General features: G+C 46.7%; 1 protein-coding gene across 4 annotated transcripts in view; it reads right to left on the bottom strand.

Moving 5' to 3' along the window:
* The window catches only part of bcorl1 (BCL6 corepressor-like 1), a 183,144-nt gene extending 178,630 nt beyond the window's left edge, over positions 1-4,514 (bottom strand). For all 4 annotated transcript variants that reach the window (XM_052020783.1, XM_052020782.1, XM_052020780.1 and 1 more), the window contains exon 1: positions 4,279-4,514. The gene's annotated coding sequence lies outside the window, so the exon portion shown is untranslated. The remainder of the gene's footprint in view (positions 1-4,278) is intronic.
* Between the last annotated feature and the right edge of the window lie 1,512 nt (positions 4,515-6,026).

Consider the following 6,026-nt stretch of genomic DNA (forward strand, 5'->3'; position numbering starts at 1 on the left):
TGTGCTCAATTTTATCAAAGGCTGCACATGAGGTGAGAAGGACAAGGAGGGACTGGTTACTTCCATCCTGCCCAGTTAGGGTGTCATTCACATCTTGGATCAGAAAGATTTAGTCATTAGACAGGTAGGAAAGTGATTGGACAGGTTCAATGATGGAATTCTAGAAGAGGTTGACATAGGCTTGGGCTGCAACAGCATCTTCTCTTCAGGTCTGTTTTGTGACGAAACCACAAGAAGGTGGTGAACTCTTAACCAGGCTCCTAACTGAGCCAGTTCAAGGAAGGAGTTTAAAAAGACAGTGCCATGTAAGGCAAAGTGATTTTTGCCCACCAGCAGGCCTGGCATCAGGGAAAAGCATATAAAAGGGAGGCAAACTCTAGTGCAAGCAGGCATTTTGAAAAAGGCTGTTTTGAGGTCAAAGTGCTAAGTTTTAGGTTTAAGTGCAAAGGCTTCGATGAGGGAGGCTTCAGCGAGAAGGCTGAGTGATGTCAAGGTAAGCCAAGTTCCTTTTCTTTTAAACCCAGTAGTAACTTGAGGGGTAGAACTGTCAGTTGGTGGAGTTGTATGCTCCTCCTGTGAAATATGGGAGTATATCCAACTGTGGAGTGCGTCCAGCTACAGCTCCTCTCAGACTGCATGGATCGGTTGGAGCAGCAGTTGGACTCACTGAGGAGCAGGCAGGAGGCAGAAGGTGTTATAGATAAGAACTTCAAGGAAGAGGTCACACTGCAGGTTCAGCCAATGAGTAGGTAGATGACTGCCGGGGAGGCAGGTAGTGCAGGAGTCTGTTGTGGCAATTCCCTTCTTTAACAGGTAAATCACTCTAGATACTTTTGGGGTGGGGGGGGGGAGGGGGGTCTGTCTGAGGAAAGCAGTAGCAGGCAAATAAGTGGCACTACAACTGCCTCCATTGTATGGCAGGGAGGGATGATGTCTGGATGAGCAGTAGTGATAGGGTACTCAATAGTCAGGAGGGCAGAAAGGCATTTCTGTGGCTGCACGTGAGACTCCACGATGGTGTGTGCCTCCCTGGTGCCAGGGTCAAAGATGTCTCGGAGCAGCTACAGAACATTCTGCAAGGGGAGGGGGAGCACCCCACATCCATGCTAGTACCAACAACAAAGGTGAGAAGAGATGGTCTTGCAAAGGCAATTTAGGGTGTTAAGTAGAAAATTGAAAAGTAGGACCTCGAGGTTTGTCATCTCAGGATTACTCCCTGTACCACCTGCTAGTGGGTTTAGAAAAAGGAAGATAGGCCAGATGAAAGCGTGGCTGAACGGCTGGTGCAAGAGAGAAGGCTTCAAGTTTTTAGATCATTGGGATCTCTTCTAGGGGAGGGGTGATAGGTTTGCTAGTGCTACTTGGGAGGGTTTAAACTAATGGGGCAGAGGGTGGGACCCAGAAGGATCTTTGTTGTTTATAATGTATGTAAATGATTGAATGAGAATGTAAGCAGTATGATTGGTAAGTTTGTAGGTGATGCAAAAATTGGTGGAGTAGTAGATAACAAAGAATGTTGTGAAAAGATACAGAGGGACATACATCAGCTGGAAAGCTGGGCAGAGTGCTGGCAGACGGAATTTAATCAAGACAAGTGCAAGGTAAGTGTAATGCTATTACAACACCAGCGACCCGGGTTCAATTCCAGCCGCTGTCTGTAAGGAGTTTGTACGTTCTCCCCGTGACTGCGTGGGCTTCCTCCGGGCGCTCTGGTTTCTTCCCACATTCAAAAAAACGTACAGGTTAGGAAGTTGTGGGCATGCTATGTTGATGGCAGAAGCGTGGCGACACTTGCGGGCTGCCCCCAGAACACCCTACGCAAAAGATGCATTTCACTGTGTGTTTTGATGTACATGTGACTAATGAAGATATCTTATCTTATCTCGATGCACTTTGGGAGGTCAAATTATGTTAGGACCTATAGAGTAAATGGCAGGGACCTTCGGAGCATTGAAGTACACAGAGACCTTGGGGTCCAAGTCCATAGCTCCCTGAAGTGGCAACACAAGTAGATAGGATAGTGAAAAGGACATTTGGTATGCTTGCCTTCATAGGCTGAGGCATGGAGTACAAAGGTTGGGACGTCATGTCACAGTTGTACAAAATGTTAGTCACGCCACACTTGGAGTATTATGTACAGTTCTGGTCGCCACACTACAGAAAGGATATTATAGCATTAGAAAGTGTGTGGAAGAGATTCGCCAGGATGTTGCCTGCAATGGAGAGCTGTAGTTATAAGGAGAGATTGGATAGGCTGGGTTTATTCTCACTAGAATGTAAAAGGGTGAGGGGTGACCTTATGGAAGTTTATAAAATTGAGGGGCATAGCTAGGGTAGAGAGTCAGAATGTTTCCCAGGGCAGGGGAGTCTAGAACTAAAGGGCACAGGTTTATGGAATGAAGGGAGTAACTTAAAAGAGATCTGAGGGGTAAGTTTTCCCACACAGAGGGCGGTAAATATTTGGAATGAGCTACCAGAGGAGGGAGTGGAGACAGACACTATTACAATGTTTAAAAAGGCATTTGGACAGGTACTTGGATAGGAGTAGAGGAATATGGGCCTAATGAGGACAAATGGAATTAGCATAGATAGGCATCACAGTTGGCATGGAGGAGGTGGACCGCAAAGGCCTGTTTCTGTGCTGTACGTTTCTATGATTCATTGCATCCAGGGTAAATGGGATGGGCAATACACACTTGCTTGCCCACCTTGCACAACAACATTTCGTCTACCAGCACCTCACTGGCCAAACAAACTTACCCAGAATAACAGCTTGATATTTTCAATGCAATTATACACCCGGCCCAACAGGCCACGCAGTGTTAAGAGGGCACAGGGTGGGGTCTTCGCTGCGAGGCCGCGCCCTGTTCTCATGAACGAGCACCAGGGTGAATCACCCGAGCCCTGACCCAGCTTCCTCCCTCTCCCTCCCCCGGCGTCTTTAAGCTTCATTTTACTGGGATCGTTCGAGTCGGCGCTGAAACGGGACTTTAATCCAACTTGAAAACTTTCTCAAAATCGAACACAAGTTGCTTGTTGCAACAAGGCCCCGCAGCACACAACATTTAATTATCATTTTAAACGGCTTGTCGTCTGGACGCCGGGGGGGGGGGGGGGGAGTGGAAACGGGGAGGGGGTGGGAGGATGCCGGGTGGGGTGGGGTGGGGTGGACGGGGAGGTGAGGGGTGGGGATCGTTACTAATTTAACTACAATCCCCGGTGTTCAGCATTGAGATACCGCGAATATCGAAGGTAAATGAGTATAAAGGAGAGCCACTCCTTGCACATGTGTTTGTTTCGTGCACCCCTCGATGCGGAATAACAAGCACTCGATGGATATCGGAGTAGTCCGTCACATCCTCCTTCCACACACACTAACTGTGGGCCGAGGGTCATCGCGGATGGACTTTGTGCAAACGGCGCTCGGGGAATCCACAACACACACACAAAAAAAAACCTTTGCAAGCACTCAGATGTCTCATGGTCCTTCTACTCTCCACAATTCACAATATAAAATGCACACGTGAATTCCTGCTTGGGTCGGGGGTCATTTTGTTTGCATTGCCAAAATTCGGAGTGGATATCGGTTCCTGCTTCTCATTCCTCCGCTGGTGAAACATTTCTGCTGGCTTCGAGGTCCCTGGAAACATCCTCAAGGACGAGGGGGAGACTCGGAGTTCTCCAATTTCCCATCCCCAGCCTCGCAGGCAACAGCTCCCTGAACCTGACAGTTTTTATATAATGACTGAGTCCGATATTTCTCATCACTCAGCCCACAGGAGCCCGGTTCCTTCACAAGTGCAAACCCTAATTAAACCGAAATGAGGCACCATGGTGGCCTGAACTATAAACTAACTCGACCTCAACCCGTGACTGAAACCTTCATTGTTTGTTAAATAAATAAGAGCCGCGCACAATATGTGAATAAGTTGCCTTCCCGGAAGTTGGTTTTTTACCCTTTTAAATGTCTTGCTTTAAACTTGTGTTTCGAAATAAGCTAGCCCGATGCTTTCTGTTTATCGAAACCTTTGCATGGTTTTTCCTCGTCTGGGATTTGCAATTATCCTCTCTGTTAAACGCTTGTAAAATAAAAATTAAGAGAGAGCGAGATGCCAGTGAGACTGACATGAAATTGGCGAGATCGCCCCCAGAGCAGAAGCGGAGCGTCTCCTTTTGTTAAGGCTGAGAGGGCGAGGGGTACATGGTGGCACCTCGGCTTCTCGCCACACGCACTGCTCAGCCCCACCGAGCCCGGCCTCTTTATCGTAAAGAAAATACCTGAATTTAATTCGGAGCTGCCGCTTTCTCGTTCCAGCAAGATTCAGGTCCACGTCCGATCCGATCCGAGCCGTTCCGAAGCCGGGCCCCGGAGGTTGTGAAAGTGCGGGTCCCGACGGTGCAAAAGCACCGAGCAGAAGCTAATACAATCGATGTGTATTTTTTCAATGTATATACTGATATCTGAAACGAGGAATGAGTTTACTTTCGCTCCATATCGCTGTCTGCTGCGCACATTTCCACCACTCCTCACTGCAGTCGCGTCCCCAGGGTCCTAGCGCCGCCGCAGCTACTTATTTGCAGGGGCACAGCTAGAAAACTCGCAAGCCCGGTACAAACCACCTTCCCCGTTTCGTGTTCCACTCTAGATGCCCTTCAACAGATTTTTTTTCCCCGAATGGTTTCCTCCTGATAACATCCTGCTGTTGCATTTACGTGTAGTTGCAGCTTTATTTTAGTAGTTTATCCCCAGCTCTCCCTATTGACCCGTACCTGAGTTTTTAAGGCTTCTTCAAGGCATTAGAATAAAACAAAACAGCCTGTGCAGTGAGTTCCGCGTTCTCTGGGGTGCCGGTCAAAGGACATGGACGCAGCAGCTAATGGACATCAAAGAACAGATAACATTGTATGTACGTTACACCAAACTACATCGTACTTCTCAGAGCACATATATCCAGCCTCTGAAACACAACTCACAATGTTCAGTTATGGAGAGGTTGGCTTGCATATTAGCCGAAGGTAACTTGCCTTGCAATTATGCCGGAATCAAGTCTTAAAGAAAATTATTTTGTTTTAGATTCGACCTCCTAACGTCCAAATGACTCTTTAAACCACTGTCACGCCTTTATAACCAGAAAATGTTGCAAGGAAAAAGCGCTGAACCCTTACTAGGTGTAGCCACGTGCTCTCAGAGGTCAATCAAAAGTTTGTTGTCTTCTCCATCTCCATAGCTTCCCATCTTCATCGCCCCATTAGTGTCGTTACCTTTTCCTCAGTCCAAAATTGGACAACAGACAGAGTGGAATTATGGATGAAAAACAGAAAATATTGGAAATACTCAGCAGGTCAGGCAGCATCCCTGGAGAGAGAAAAACAGAGTTAACATTACAGGTCAATTCTGATACAAATTGGAAAGGCTGTTTTGTGTATCTGGATTCCTAACACAGATCTTTGAATATGCAGAGGTATCCTTGTCAGTTGAGATGTGCTCCCATTATAAATAGGTAATCTTACAGAGTCATTTGTCTGCATCAAAAATGTTGAAGCAAACTATGTAATTGTAACTATTGAAAACTGTATTTAAATACCTGCTGTTATCTTTGTGTGTAAAGGACATAAACCTCTGTGTATTTTGAGTTCAGGAACACTGTTCTGAGAAATTCTTCCAGAATACCTGCTTGTTGTGCCAAATAAAAGCCTTTTATATCTACAACTCTGGCCTCAATGTGGCTCATTCAAATTCACAACAATATGAAATAGCTGAATTCATTGTTGAGACCTGAAGGCTGTAACATGCCCTGTTAGAAGATCAGGTGCCCAAAGAGGACAATACGGTTGTTCCCAAACAGGAAACCATGGATGAACCGGGAGATCTACTCCCTAATGAAGCTGAGGACTGCTGCACACAAATCTGGTGATCCTGATCTGTACAAGAAATCTAGATATGACCTTCAGAAAGCTATCAGGGATGCCAAGAGCAATACCGACTCAAAATAGAGTCCCAGACCAGCCGTCAGTTATGGCAGGGC

This window comes from Pristis pectinata, chromosome 8 (genome assembly GCF_009764475.1).
Source record: "Pristis pectinata isolate sPriPec2 chromosome 8, sPriPec2.1.pri, whole genome shotgun sequence".
Taxonomy (NCBI): Eukaryota; Metazoa; Chordata; class Chondrichthyes; order Rhinopristiformes; family Pristidae; genus Pristis; species Pristis pectinata.